General features: G+C 41.0%; 1 long non-coding RNA gene across 1 annotated transcript in view; it reads right to left on the bottom strand.

The window, feature by feature from the left end:
• Window positions 1–599: 599 nt before the first annotated feature.
• The window catches only part of LOC110200168 (uncharacterized), a 20293-nt gene continuing 4558 nt past the window's right edge, over window positions 600–16334 (bottom strand). The window contains exons 2-3 of the long non-coding RNA XR_002322181.2: window positions 9955–10067; window positions 600–2284 (exon numbers count right to left, since the gene is read on the bottom strand). This is a non-coding gene — a long non-coding RNA (uncharacterized LOC110200168). The remainder of the gene's footprint in view (window positions 2285–9954; window positions 10068–16334) is intronic.

Genomic DNA, 16334 nt, shown 5'->3' with positions numbered 1-16334 from the left:
TCATTAATTTATAGATATTTTATTGCTCATGGAATATTTTTGTGGGGCTAGGCACCATCACAATTCAGTGTTTACTTATCTCTCTGCAGTAATAACTGGCATTTTCAATAGTGCTTTACATACACAATCTCAAATCCTCACAATGACCCTTTAAGGTAGGTATTATTACCCCCATTTTACAGAGAAGAAAACTGAGACACAGAAAAGTTATATGGCTCACCCACATTCTCACGGCAAATAAGTGTCAAAAACAGCACCTAAATCCAAGTCTTCATCATTCCAAGGCCAGCATTCTATCTATTATGCCATGTTGTCTGTCTAAGATGCCTTAGAGTTACCACCAATTACTATCCATCAGCCAACTTCTTTGACTCTCTTTTCAATAGTTGATATCACAGTGACAGTAATTTTATTGAGGCTTATCTCATTCAGGGTTAAATTGTCCAATTCCTGCAGTTGCCATCTATGGAAAAGGATTAAACTAAAACCCAAGTAACTCACTAGTGGCTATTTTCTCAACAAATCATTTACCAGGTAATTACTTGGTTCCCGGTCTAGCCCTATGCCAATTAGAGCCAACCATTCTATTCTCTCATATGTTGATTTGATGAAGGTCTATTTATTTAGTTTATTCCTATTCTATACCTGCATCTTCCTCCTAATTGTACTTACTACAAGCTATTTACCATTTCTTCTTGTATGATTCCTCTGAATACTTTCCAAAGCAGTTGTTCCCATAGTCTGTAACAACTTTCTAGCTGCCTGTTTGTCTTTCTATGGCTTCAAACCAGTTCTGGCCATATTCTTCTTTTTTTTTAAATAATATTTTATTTTCCCCCAGTTACACGTGAAGATAATTATTAACATTCATTTTTAAAAATTTTGAGTTCCAAATTTTCTCTCTTCTTTCCTCCCTCCCTCAATTTTTAAAAATTTTTATTAATTTATTTTGATTTATCAACAATCACTTCCATATGCCCCTGAGTTCAAAATTTTTCTCCCCCTTCTTCCCCACCACCCTTCCAAAGACGGCGCACAATCCCTTATAGGCTACACACCCACATTCCCATGAAATATATTTTCATACCAGTGAAGTTGTAAGCAAAAATTAAAACCAACAGGAGGAACCATCAGAAAGAGGAAACAAAACTCAACAGAAGAGAAAAAAAATGATAACAATTCAACTTCCATAGTTCTTTCCCTGGACGTGGACTCTCCTTCCCTCAATTGCCCCATCCCTGAGACAGTAAGCAATTTGATATGTTATACATGTTCAATCATGCAAAACATATTAACATATTAGTCATGTTGTGAAAAACACAGACTCAAAAGAAAATATACACAAAATAAAAAATAGTATGCTTTGATTTGTTTTCAGACGCCATCAGTTCTTTCTCTGGAGTCAGATAGCATTTTTGATTATGAGTCCTCTGGAATTGCACTGGGTTGTTGTATTGCTGAGAATAGTTGTCATTCACAGTTGATCATCATACAGTATTGCTGTTACTGGGTGCAATGTTCTCCTGGTTCTGCTCACTTCACTTTGCATCAGTTCATATAAGTCTTCCCAGGTTTTTCTGAAATCCGTCTCTGGCCTTCTTCTTTAAGCAGAGACTATAGGACCTTGGGATCCTTGTTGGATGTTTAGAAGGGATTTTTCTCCAAGAGTGAGTTAGACTAGAATAGATGATCTCTGAGCTTCCTTCCAAATCTAAGCTATGAAGATTCTATTTCTACAAGAAAAATACTATAAAAGTTTCTTAGGAAAACTCATCATTGCTTCAGGAGTTTGGCAGGAATCTAAACTTCCATACCCTCAATTGTAAGATGGGGATGATACAGCGCCTACTTGATAGGATTGTTGTGAGGATCAAGTGAGATAATATATGTAAAGTAATTTGCAAACCTTATAATGACATATAAATGCTGGCTATTATTATTAATTATTATTTTATTATATTCCATGGAAGTAAAGACAGAAATGGCCCAGGAATATGTCACCCTCTTACTGTTGTTGTTTTATGTGTGGTTTTTGACAGACCATTGTAGGTGGATAAAATGATTGCTTTTTGTAGTTGAATAAAAATCTTGAGATGGTAAGTTCATCTTCTGTGGGATCACGGAAAATATACTTGAGACAACTTCTACAACAGACTAGATGATGAGAATGGCTTTTTTACCTCCCCTGTTCCAACATGATTTTGGTTTCTTCATCATGGTTTTTAGAGTACATCACAACCAAGGTTCTCCTCCCATCATGCCTTGAGGTCCCAGGTCCAAAGGGCTGTAAAGATATAAAAAGATGAGAGGGACCACAGGATAGTTCCATAGGGAGCCAAAGGATCATAGAATGCTACAAGTGGAAGGAATCTTGGAAATCTAAGCCTTTCCTTTTATAGATAGAGCAACAGAGGCTCACAGAGGTCAGATTTCTAGTTCCCAGGGCCTTGCAAATAGTAGGTGCTCAAGACATTGTTTTAATTTGATAGTGACTTGCCTGAGGGCAGAGATCTAGCTAGTTAACAGTCAGTTAGCCAACTAGTACTTATTAAGCACTTACTTGGTCCCAGGCTCTGTGCTAAACACTGGGGATTTATAAAAACAAAACAAAAACTCATGGCTCTCGGCCTCAAGAAGCTCACATTCAACTGGGGGGACATCATGCAAATAACTGTACATACAAAGCTATAGACAGTTTAGATGGAGGTAATCCCAGGTGGAAAACACTAACAGTGAGGAGGATTGGGAGAAACCTCCTATCAAAAGTGGGATTTGAGATGAGTTTTGAAGGAGGCCAAGGAAGCCATGAGGTGGAAGTGAGCAGGGAGAGCACTCCAGGCATGGGGACAGCCAATGAAAAGACAAAGAGTTGAGACATGGATGATTGTGTTCAAAGAACATCAAAGAGACCAATGGGACTAGAAAGCATAGAAAAAGAGGGAAGTAAAGTGTAAGAAGAGGAAAGGTAGGAAGGGGCCAGAATGTGAAGGACTTTGAAAAGGTAAACAAAGATTTTATATTTGATCCTGGAGGTAATAGGGAGCCAATGAAATTTGTTGAGAAGGGCAGTGACATGGTTAGACCTGTGCTTTAAGAAAATCACTTTGGCAGCTGAATGGTCTGCAGTGAAGAGAGACTTGAGGCACGGAGACCAGTCAAAAGGCCATTGCAATAGTTCAGATGTGAAATAACGGGAATTTGCACCAGGGTGTTGGCTCTCTGTGTGGAAAAAAAGGAATCTTTATGACAGATGTTTGGAAGGCAAAGGAAAGGCTTCTGAGTTCCCCTGATTGCTGGTCCAGTACTTTGAAGATAGGAGTCTCCCCAAAAGCCTTACCACCTTTCTCTGGAGTACAACGCATTTGTGCAATATGGCAGCAAACAGCATGTCCGCTAGGTCTAATATTTTTTGGCACTTGAACTGGAGAATAAATCAACCTATCTCCTGACATAGGTGACAAAAACATTCTCTTGGTCTAGCTCTGTAACATACACAAAATATGAACATTCTCACTCCAAGTGGCTATAGTCTGGTTAATGAAAGGAACTAGGATGTAGGGGATGAAACTGCATTGATTTGTGCTCTGACACCTTAAACCAGGGTCTGTGTAGGGATTCTTAACCCAGGACTCGGGACTTATTTTTGAAATCATTCTGAGAAGAGATTCATGGGCTTTTACCAGACTTTCAAAAGGATCTGTGACACACAAAAAGGTTAAGATGTCCTGGTCATTGGAGTTTTTAATTTTCTATTACTTTGTGCTTCAAAACATGAACTTAAAGTGGAGAGAGCTGGGCTTTGGTACCAGTTCATGCCCCAGCTCTCTGGCCGACCTTAACTTTCACATGTTATTGAGGCAGTGAATTCTAGTGAGATTCCTATATTTGGAGCCTGGAAGACCCAGGCTTGAAATGTGCCACTACCTCACTTAATTTTTTTGAGCCTCAGTTTCCTTATCTGTAAAATGGAGTTGATAATATCTGTAGGAGTCACCTCATAGGGTTGTCGGGAGAGTCAAATGAGAGAAAATTTCTGAAGATCTCTGTAAATGTCAGTTGTAATGGTGACTCTGTTTTCTAGTCTGCAACCTGGAAATTATGGTATTCTACCTTCTCAGTCATTGTCCCTTTTCCCCAAGCCCGCAGGGATTATGTGAGAACTAATTTAATTAGATATAAAAACAAGTTCTGTTTGGGTCCTTGAGCTTTTTGGAGAAAAGCCCTGTATAAATATGACACCTTTTGTTATTTGTAGCCCAGGGGATTTACAAAAAAGAAGTCAAGAATTTTTAGAGGCAGATTTTTTGAGGCAGAAAATAGCAGTTGGAAAAAACAACCTGATGCATAGAGCACGGCGTCCTTATCAAGCAGGCAGCATTATCTTTCCAAGGCAGGCCCTGAGCATGCAACACCTGGCTCACAGATTTCCTGCCTCTTCACATTTGTATTTTGAAGGAAAGAGACCTTTACCCTGACCTGTCAAGCAATGATCTTCAGCAAATGGCAAAAAGCCCTGGATTTGTACTCAGGAAACCCACATTTGAGGCTTGCTTCTGGCACTGAACATTGTTCAGCCTCTCTGAGCCTCAGTTTCCTCATCTGTAGAATGGGGATATAATAATTTTACAGTCTGTGTTCTAGGGGGGATTAAGAGGATCACATGAAATCACATAAACCACTAACTCTTAAATGGGAGTTATTAACATCACTGTTCGATGAAGCTCCAAAAGAGGTTTAGTAACTTGGTTAGATTGATATGGTAAATAAATAACATATCCCTTTGAACTCAATCAATCAAGAAGTATTTATTGTGTCTATTATGTGCCAGGCACTGCGTTAGATGCTGGGAAGAAAAAGAATGCGACAATCCGCACTTGCAACAAGCTTACATTCTAATGGGAAACAACAAGGACACATGTAAGCATATACAGAATAATAAGTATAAAATCAATGAATACAAGGTAGTTAGGGAAAGAAGTCATTAGCTGTTCAGGGGATCAGGAAAAGCTTCATATAGAAGGTAAGACTTGAGCTTCATCTCAAAGGAGCAGGACTCTCTATGAGGCAGAGGGGAAGGAGGGAGTGCATTCCAGGCATGGAGAATGATAGTCAGGGCAAAGGCGCAGAGATGGGAGATGTAGGTAAATCATAGCTATAGCATTCCACTAAGAGAGAAGGGAAGAAGCACCTACTATGTGCCAGCCATTGTGCTAAGTTCTTTACAAATATTATCTCATTCTATCCTCACAACAACCACAGGAGGTGGGTACTCTTATTTGTCCCCATTTTCTAACAGATAAGGTGAGGCAGATAAAGTGAAGTAACTTATCTCTGGGTCACACAGCTAGTAAACACCTGAGGCTGCATTTGAATTTAGGTCTTCTGGACTCCAGCCCAGGCCTCTATCCACTAAGCTAACTGAGTTACCCTGCCAATAACTTTTTCAAAGAAGAAAATGAGGTTGGTCTGGCATAACTGATTCTTGGTGAAGCCGTCTTCCCCATTTGTTATCAGTGCTTCATTTTCCAGATGTTCACTATCCCTTTAATAATGTCCAAATTTTTTTTTGCTGGAAATCAGTATCAACATCACTCGACCATCATTTACAATCTATTCTCTCTTTTTTGAAAATTGAGATATTTGTCCCTATCCAGTCTTCCATTATCCATGCCTCCCACATTCTCTCTCTGTCTCTCTGTCTCTGTCTCTGTCTCTCTCTCTCTCTCTCTCTCTCTCTCTCTCTCTCTCTCTCTCTCTTCCTCCCTCCCCACACACCCCCGTATACATATATATGGATATGGATATATCCATATATATAAAGTATATAAATTCTTTCAATAACCTGGGATAAATTAACCTAGGCCTAGTTATTTAAACTCATCAAATGTAGTTCTGGGCTCTGTTACTGTCTCTTCCAGTTCAAAGATCATTCCTGTTGGCAGAGAAAGCAGAAGAGCTAGGCAGATGTGCCTTTTCTCCTTGTCATCAGTTATTGTATGACCTGACCCTTCAGCATCCCTCTATCCTTTGATTCTCCCCTTTTCTCCAGTATAGGACCAGAGGATGGGGTGTATGTGTGTGGGAGATTTCCTTGCCAACCTCAGCCTCGGTATCTGAGCTCTTGATACTATTCTTACAGCTCCATGCTCTTCTCTTGTTTTTTTTCCTACTACTTGCCCTTGTTTTCAGATTCTGTATTGTTGGTTGATAAATTTCCTATACATGCCCGACAAATCTTGAGCTAACTCCCCCACTTCTTCCTTGCTGAAATTTTTTCTGGTTGGGTCTTCAGAAGCCCATATGTTACTAGTTGGGATTGGGACCATACCTTGAAGGATGGCAAGGATTTGGTGAGATGGGCAAGAAGGCACTATAGGAAAGAAAAGATCATGAGCAAAAATACAGAGGCAGAAATGACCATGGTCTTTAAGTTTATTATTCCCCAGGTTACAAATGTATGTAATTTAATGTATGTAAATAACTTTGTAAACCTTAAAGGGCTAAAATAATATCAGTTATTTTTATTGTTATTATTATTATTCATTGTATTATTTATAAGGAATCTTTAGAGGAAAAGCACTATGTGGGTCTAAAATATAAATGGGGCTGGCTCTAGGCAAAATTATAAATCAGGTGAAGTTTATTTTTAGTGTCCCCATTCTGCCTTCTTTTCCCTTAAACTTTACCCCTCCTTCAAACATACATACATAGTACTCAGTACTTTCATGTTTTTCCTTCTGTCCCAGAGGAAAATATCTGAAAAATTAAATCATACTAAGGTGTAAGTAACTAGACATGTGACTTTTCCCAAAGGTGTTTGCATTTTTTTTAAGTATCTCAAGCAAAGAGATTTCTAAAGCCAAAGGAATACATCTCTAATCATGGAATCTCAGCATTGGTGACAAGCCCAGATCTCCTTTGGTACGGGAATTCACTGAGTCATGTCAGATGGGTGGTTGCCAAGTACCTCCTGAGTACATCTATGGTCCTATGATGCTACTCCATCAATATGTAATGTAAGCTCTTCATCCTGAGTTAATTAATAGCATTTCTCTAGCTTTTCCAAATAACTTTTCCAAGACTGAATTTTCAAGAGGCCAGTTTTTCCTTTTCCTTTATTTTGTCCATCCAAGTACGTGTCCAGAGATGCTGCAGTTCTACCCAGGATGCCACATAGTTAGAGTCATATTCCTTCTATGAAGCTCCTTTACTGGTTCCTAACTTTCTGATAAGTTCTTTGGGGCATATCTTTCTTTTTCATTATGGATAGTTTCATTCATAGTCAAACCCATCCACTTTCTGTGATCAGGACCTTCTTTTCAATAGTCGAAAGATCTCTGGACTTGGAATTGGGAGAAGAGTGTTCAAATCTTACTCAGTTTAGATGTTGCCTAGCTGTATGGCCATCCTTGGGGATTTCCTGGGTCTCATTCTCCTCTTCTGTAAAATGGGAATAATATTACTCCTTGTCGCAAGGGGCAAATGTGTTTTCAACATTAAAATTCTATATACATCTGATCTGCAATTTATCTTAACACCCTACTTTTCTACACAACCCATCCAACAACACAGCTGAGAACGTGAGAAATCAAAATAGATATGGAAAAGTCTGGGAACTAAAAAGTTGGTCTACTTTACTCAAAAGAAAGTCACTCAGAGCCTATCTACCATGATTTTAGATTTTAGATGGATCATTAATCTGGAGTTGGAAGAGACCTCAGAGGCCATCCAGGTCAATGCTTTAATTTTATAGACGAGAAAACTGAGGTCCAGGGAGGTTGTGACATGCCTAAAGTCACACAGATAGCATAAAAGATGGGATTTAAACTTCCAGCCTCTGACCCTGGAGTCCCTTCTCTTTTGACTATACCATGCTGCCTCATACAATTATTATTTTTTTTCTTTTGCTTTTTGGTGAGGCTATCAGGGTTAAGTGACTTGCCCAGGGTCACACAGCTAGTAAGTGCCTGAGATCGGCTCTGAATTCAGGTCCTCCTGACTCCAGGGCCAGTGCTGTATCCACTGGGTCATCCAGCCACCCCTTCATACAATTCTAATGAGTATGGTAAACTGGTTTGCTAGCCTATAGAAAATTGTTGCTGTTATTCAGTCATGTCCGACTCTTTGGGACCCCATTTGAGGTTTTCTTGGCAAAGACCCTGGAGTGGCTTGCCATTTCCTTCTCTAGATCATTTTACACATGAGGAAACTGAGGCAAATAGGATAAAGTGACTTGCCCAGAGTCACACAGCTAGTAAGAGTTTGAGGTCAGATTTGAACTCAGGAAGATGAGTCTTCCTAACTTCAGGATGCATACTCTATCCACTGAGCCACTTAGCTGCCTCCGTATAGAAATTAAAAGCCACAAATTCGTGTGTGCATCAAGGAGTTGGGGGGGGGATAGGTGGGGCAGGCAGTGAAGGACCACAAAATATAGCAAGAAATGACCCTCATAGCTTAAAAGAGGCTTGAGGCTGGGATTCTTATAATCTAGCCAATAAATCAATAGTTTACTAATGTTCAGACTCCTTAAGAGTGGATGTTCTAATAAACCATGTCTTAGGGGCAGCTAGGTGGCACAGTGGATAGAGTCCGGCCTTGAAGTCAGGAGGACCTGAGTTCAATTCCAGTCTCAGTCACACAACACACAACATGTACTAGCTGTGTGACCCTGGGCAAGTCACTTAACCCCAATTGCCCAGCAAAAAGCAAACAAAAAAAAAGAGGCTTGAAAAAAATTTAGGCGGCTATAAGAACTAAAACCAAAACAGTGGCATGAAGCCATTGATTATAAGGGCAAGCCACCCATAAATAGCCCTTTGGGGCATCAATGAGTCACAATTTGTTATGGAAATTAATGCACATAATGATGGCCCAGACTTACCAAAGAAAGATATTATTAAGCATCTATTATGTGCCTGTCACAGTACTAAGCACTAGGGATACAAATAAAATCAAGCTAGACAATCCTTTCCCTTAAGGAGCTTACATTCCATGAATAAACTACAACAAATAAAAGGGAAGTAGAAAGCGACAAGCGGGCAGCAAGGTGGTGCAGTGTATAGAGTGCCCGTCCTGGAGTCAGGAGGACCCGAGTTCACATCTGTTTCAGCTGTGTGATCCTGAGCAGGTCACTTAACCTTGTTTGCCTCAATTTCCCCATCTGTAAAATGAGCTGGAGAAGGAAATGACAAACCACTCCAGTATCTTTTGCCAAGAAAACCCCAAAAGGGGTCACAAAGAGTCCAACATGACCGAAAGTGACTAAACAACAAAAGGAAAGGGGGGAGAGAAAAGAGAGGAGGGAAAGGGCAAGGCAACCAAGGAGGAGAAGTTGGGAGAGTGAGTTGAGTTGAGAGTGAAATAAGCAGGGCTATCACCCCTCATAAAATGGTGGTCGACACTAGGCATCACCAGGGAGTAGAGTGGGCTTCAAGGCTGAGGTTTCTCCAGTGGAAAGGTAGCTGGCAAGGAAGAAAATTTTGTGTAATGTGTTCTATTTAAGAAGGCAAGGAAGGACATGATAAATTTTAGAAAGAATTCTATCAAAAGTCAAAATTTGTAAAAAGAATGTTTGGCACTTTATGGGGATACACTTCAATTTAACTAGAAAATTCACCACCCTGCCCAACAATACAGGGAAAACAAGGTGTTATTGTACTTCCCCTTTTTGAAAACTCAACCCCAAAGGGCAGCTAGGTGGTGCAGTGGATAGGGCACCGGCCCTGAAGTCAGGAGGACCTGAGTTCAAATCCGACCTCAGACCAAACACTTGACACTTACTAGCCGTGTGACGCTGGGCAAGTCACTTAACCCCAATTGCCTTTAAAAAAGAAAAAGAAAACTCAGTCCTAGGATAGTTTTTAAATCTTCTCAGATGATGTGTGAATTCCAGCTCAGGACACAAATTCTGAATGGTTTCACATGCCATTTATACCGGCATAGACAGGGTACCTTGTGTAGATGTGACATATATCCTCAGTTATGAGTATGGTTACAGCAATGCTGTTGTTCCTTCTTCATCCATGACAAAAACCCTGATTACCAGCTAAGTATGCTGGAGCCACCTAGGAACCAGAGAAAGACGATTGTGAAATTGCCAGTGCGAGCATTTCCATCTCAGAAATCAGCAAAGCTACAAATAGAGGCTTGGTTAGTTGTTTTATTGAATGTCAGGATTTCATAAAGTGATGGAAGAAAATGTTAATTATGCAGATTTAACTTTTTTTTTTTTAGGCAATTGGGGTTAAGTGACTTGCCAAGGGTCACATAGCTAGTAAGTGTCAAGTGTTTTGTCTGAGGCCAGATTTGAACTAGGGTCCTCCTGACTTCAGGGCTGGTGCTCTATCCACCGCACTACCTAGCTGCCCCCAGACTTAACTTTAAGAAGTGTCTTACATACATTTTTCTCCCTAGAGAGCTGATTGTTAAACATTTACCACAACACCCTTAATTATAACCTACCAAACTGATAAAATACATTTGGGGATCCTATTACAGCATCCTCCATATATTTACCAAATATTCAATCATTTCCCAAGATTTGCTGTCATCACTTTTGCCTCTCTAACAGCTAGCATCATGTTTCTCTTTACTGTGTCAGAATGGCAAACTCTGAAGAATAGGACTTTTCAGGAAGGATATTGCAAAATCTGACAACGCCAATCTGTTGGGCTAAAACATTTTTCCTGGAGTCCTTTCAGGAATGTGTCACAGAGGGTGGGAAGATCAGTGGGGGAACAGAGAGTACAAGGCACCAATGGTCAGGTAAGAAAGTATTTGCACATTCCTTTTCAAAACCCAGTCGAGACCATTAATCTCCATTTAAATCAGATGGTGGATGGATCACAGCCCATCACAGGACTTGCTTCAAAGAGCTAGAAACGTTCTGATCAAAATAAAAGCCGTAGGTCAGGGAATGGGTGAGGACGGTGAGTTCTAGAGAAGGATAATGTCTGTTTTCAACCTCCATCGAATCTGCCAGTAGTTATTATTCTACAGCAGAACAGCACAAACTCATATCTCAGTGTCAACAAGGTGGGGGGATCCTGAAATAGATTTGGGAGGAGAGATGCTGAAGCTGAATTTCCGTGTGAACCACTGAATATTTTTATATAGAGATATATAAATACCAGAAATCCTTTGCTTTCTGATTCCAAGTTCACCTTCCTCATATGGCCCCTAGTTTCCTTTAAGGGGGATGTGGAGCTGTGTTGTTGTACAGAGAGAAGCTTAAGGCATTGTTGTGTCCAAATAGTATCAGGTTGTTGACTTTTCCATTGAGTTTCCCAGGCTCCACCAGGGTGGAGGATGCTGGCAGGAAAGTCATGTGTCCCCACACAGAGTGCCCTGTGGGGCTCTCAGTTCTCTGCAGGGGAATGGGGGCAAGAAGCTACTCTCCACTAGGAGGAATTTTACCAGACTTAATGAATCCTAAAGAAAGGAACCAAATTTAAGGGGCCGGGACGTAGGGGAAAGCTTTCTTTTTTGTCCCTCTCCCACTTCTCTCTCCCAGACCTATAGGCTTTTAAAAAGACATGGATTAGGGCAGCTAGGTGGCACAGTGCATAAAGCACTGGCCTTGGAATCAGGAGGACCTGAGTTTAAATCTGACCTCAGATACATAACATTCACTAGCTATGTGACTCTGGGCAAGTCACTTAACCCCAATTGCCTCACCAAAAAAACCCCCAAAACAAACAAAAAAGACATGGATCAAACATGGCACCATGAAAATATTAATCATCCGGGGCATTCTAAACCACTGGTGGTTCTTACAAAGATCGATGTTTCTGGTTAAGTGCCACCTCCCTCATCCATTATTTCCCATTCCAAGGCCCCTCGAGGGGTTGAGACTTTGCTTGTGGAGGGGTGGAGAGAAGCATCTGAAGGACTGTTCTAGAGTCACAAGGTTGCCTGTGAAGTGATGAGGATGGCACACTTACAGAGCATTTTCAATTGATGCTCTATTTCTTGAGCTGGAAGGGACCTTGGAAATCACCATTCCAAACCCCTCCTTGTACAGATGAGACAGCTGAAGCTCTGAGAAGATAAGAAGCTTCTCTAGGTTGCCATAAGTTGTCAGTGTCAGAGTCAGGATTTGAACTCAGCTCCTGGGATTTCAAGTTCAGCATTATTTCCACCTACCACTTCAATAAAGTGACTGTTATGTGCAAGACACTAACCTAGAAGCTAGAGCCATGAAGACAAAAAAAAAATTAGGCTCTACCTTGATGAAGCTTATGTTTGAGAGGGAGGTGAAAAAATATACAGATAAATAAATACAATATTTTTTTAAACTGGACTTGTGATTTCTTTTTTCTTTTTTGGAGGCAATCAGAGTTAAGTGACTTGCCCAGGGTCATACAGCTAATAAATACCTGAGACTGGATTTGAACTCAGATTCTCCTGACTCCAGGGCCAGTGCTCTATCTATGTGCTGGGCCACCCAGCTTCCCTTTTGTGATTTTGTTAGTGAAGGAAATTCTTGATGAATAAACTCCCTCCACAGTACAAATCAGCAAAAATTGTTCTGTAATTTATTGTCTTTAGATGGCTTATTGAGTAAGAGGTTAAGTAACTTACCCAGGGTCACAATAAATAGTATATGTCAGGGGAAGGACTTGAACCCAGGTCTTCCTGACATCTAGAGACCTGAATTTGAGGCCATCTCTCTATCCACCATTCTATACCAGTCGGTCTCACATACACAAAAAGGAATTTTAGGAGGGAGTAAGCTCACTAAATTATCAGAAAGGCAATCATTCAGTAATTAGCACAGAACAGACCCTCAGAAAAAACCAACGATCCTAAGAAGCAAATGTGTACTTTTTGGGGGGGGGGGGGGAGGTGGGCCTAAGCAATAGGGTTAAGTGACTTCCCCAGGGTCACACAACTAGTAAGTGTCAAATGTCTGAGGCTGGATTTGAATTCAGGTCCTCCTGATCCCAGGGCCAGTGCTCTATCCACTGCACTACCTAGGCGCTCCTAAGTACTTTACACATCCCTTCTCATTTTATCCTCATAACAACCCTGGGGGGGAAAAAGATGTTTTCTCCATCTTACGGTTGATAAAACTGAGGCGAATAGATGTTAAGTAATTTGTTTAGAGTCATACAGCTAGCAAGTATCTGAGCTAGATTTGAATTGAGGCCTTCTTGACTTTAGGCCTAGCAGTCATTACACCACCTAGCTGCCTCTAGCATAAATTTAGAGCTGGAAGGGGCCTTGGAGGCCATTGAGTTTAACCTCTTCATTCTGCAGATGAGGAAACTGAGGAACAGATAGGTTTAAGTGACTTTCACATAGCTAGTAAGTGCCTGAGGTAGATTTTGAACCAGGTTTTCCTGACTAGTGCCCTGCTATCTACTATGGCATGCTGACTTTTCATCCTCACAATAAACCCAGAGGTAAGTAGGATTTCCCTTAATTCCATTCCACTCCTTACACTCATCAAATACGTATTAGTAGAGACAGAACTACACATGGATCAGAGCTAGGCACCACTTGGGGCCAACACTATGCCCTAGGCTTTTGTGGTTTGCCTGTCATTCTTGAAGAGGACCATGACAGCAGGGAGGTGATGCCGTGACTTGCAAGTGAATTGGATTTAAGTGAGGCAAGGCTGTGCAAAGTCACCAGCCTTACTCTCTTCCGGAGCCATCTGGGTCCAGCGGCCAGATATAGGTCAGGAGGACTGGAGATGGCCTAGGATGCAGTGCTAAGGTGTTTCTGAATTCTCACTTTGACTGAGGCAACACCCAATCAGTGATTAGGGCTGTTGAAGAAGTGAGCTAAGGGATGGCCCCTTTAATTAAAAAAAAAATCAAACTGAGAAAGATCCTCAGGGTTACTGGTCAAAAGAAAAACAATTACTATTTACCTTCATTCTGATCCATCTGAGCCCAAACCATAACCATGAAGTGCTGCTTGGGTAGGGACCTGTTGTTGGCTAATCAATGAGAGCCAGAGTAAATTTAGGTTAAGGCATGGTCTTTAAGAAAGAAATGCAGCCAGTAAACTCCAAGATATCTACATAGTTTTCAGCCTGCAAAGTTGACCTTCCTTTGGGCAGAGCACCTCAGGTAAGGGTGGGAGAGGAGAGGAGAGGAATCTTTTTTTCTCCTTTCCATCCCCAAGTGCAGGATTCAGAAGACTCAAGATTGTAAACTTTGGTAGAAAGACTGTTGGGGTTATAAAACTGGGAGAACTAAAGGTTGAAAATTTTTTTAAATACTTTTTTCCCCAGAGTTTCCAGTGGATCTAGGGGCTCCTCAAGGATTTTGGAGCTTTGAGATGTGGGAGAGCAGCTCCCAGTTAAGGCAAGGAGGGAAGGTTACATTCGGAGAACTACAAGGTTGAGGCTGAGTCGTGGAGAAAAGCAAGCAGGGAACTCACCCAACAGGCATTGATTAGGAAGCTGGAACTTTCCAGAACGGAAGATTATATGTGTGTGTGTGTGTGTGTGTGTGTGTGTGTGTGTGTGTGTGTGTGTGTGTATGTATATATATATATATATATATATATACTTATATATATATATATAATATATATATATATATAATAGAAGGTTCCAGAAAAGAGACAGAGTAGGGCTACCAGGTAGATGTTTGAGCACAGAAAGCCTGATGTAAGAAAATCTAGACCCAAAAACGTCAGAGAGAATTTCTGAACTACCACACCTACTATATTTAAGGCCCTGAGGAATACAAAGATGAATAAAACAGTCCTTTCCCTGAATGATCTAACAAGATAAGACTCATACATAAATCCCATAATGGAATATAAGTCCACAGAAGTCCAACATACTATAAAAAATCAGAGGAAGGGACCACAGTAGGGACTGTCTCCATATTTTGTGGCCGTAAAATATCTGTACCTAAATTTCCGGGGGCTGAAGAGTGGTTGGGACCCTTCCTTGTTGCCCCCTTCTATACTATAACCTCCTGAAGGGCCCACACAGTGTCATAGCTCTTTACATTCCTTTGGTAACTCACATAAAGATTTCCATATAGTAAAGAAATAAAATCACTTCTTAAAAAAAGCTAGAAGAGACTTTGGAATTATCTACTCTAATAAGTCATTTCAAAGTTGAGAAACTGGAAGCCTAGAAAGGCTAAGTGACTCTCTTGAGGATGTACAGCTAATTAGTGACAGGGAATTTTTAGGTATCCCAGTCCCCAGTCCTGTGTCCTTTCTATTTTCTGAACTTTATCTCTGCCCCTCTCATCTCGTGGGGAACAAGGTAATGGTATATTCTTGTCTGTGCTTCTTAGACTCATGGGAGGTATTGATGAGGGTGGGGTGCATGCTAGAAACTAATTCGTCAGGCTACAGGAAGAGTTCGTAACCATTTTGTGCTATAGTCCCATTCGGCAGTCAGGGGAAGCCTACGAATCCCTTTTCAGAATATTTGTTACCCATATTTGTAATAGAAAGAAATGTTAGATATCAGTTGGAAGTAAGTGAAAATTAAGATGCCATTTTCCCCATAGAAGTTCATGGCCCCCCCTGAAATCCAATAATGGTCGCCCCAGGTTAAGAACTCTTTGATTACAGCTACCTGATGCAACCTGATTCTGGTGATGGAGAGAGACCTCCTCGCACACTGAGCATGTAAGCACAGTGCTTTGGACACATTAAATACTTCAAAAATGTTTGTGGAATTGAAATGAGCGGTGATGTGTTCCTGCCCTCTCATACCACAGTGTAGGGGAAGGTTCTGGAAGAGTGGTCTTCTGGTCTGGAATTGTGATTCTGAGCAGGAATGCTGCCTGCCATGACAGGAGTTCTTCCAACATCCTCTCACCCAGTGGAGCTCATGAGAAAGCTGATTCTGTGGGAAAGGGAACAGTGAACTATCTTTTGGGAGACGAAAACTCTGCACTTAGGGACACAAAGGACTTGATGGACACAGAATGCCAAAAGACTCTTAGGGTCACAGAATGTCTGAGTTGGAAGGAATCTCAGGGGTTCCTGAGTGAAAATATTCTCCGTGACATAACCAACAAGTAGCCTTTGCTTGAAACCATCGACAACAGGGAGCTCACTACTTCCTGGGGCAGCTTATCATAATAGTTCGAATTGTTAGGCAATTTTTCCTTGCACGGAGCCAAAATTTTCCTCTCTCAAACTTCTCTCCACTGTTGCAGAGAGGCAGATTTAAGCTTTATGCAAACTGAGTAAACAAAGCTCGTCACATCACGGAAATTTGTAGGATACCTATATTTAGCATTTCTGAATCCTTTCAGAATATGTAGGAAATGTCCAGGTTCCTGAAGTCGCAGGAGGTTTCCTTGTCTTATTTTGCCATGGCCTGCCTTCATCACTCAGGG

Source organism: Phascolarctos cinereus, unplaced genomic scaffold (genome assembly GCF_003287225.1).
Source record: "Phascolarctos cinereus isolate Bilbo 61053 unplaced genomic scaffold, phaCin_HiC Scaffold_9;HRSCAF=440, whole genome shotgun sequence".
NCBI classification, from domain to species: Eukaryota; Metazoa; Chordata; class Mammalia; order Diprotodontia; family Phascolarctidae; genus Phascolarctos; species Phascolarctos cinereus.
This window is presented reverse-complemented; position numbering and strand designations above follow the sequence as displayed.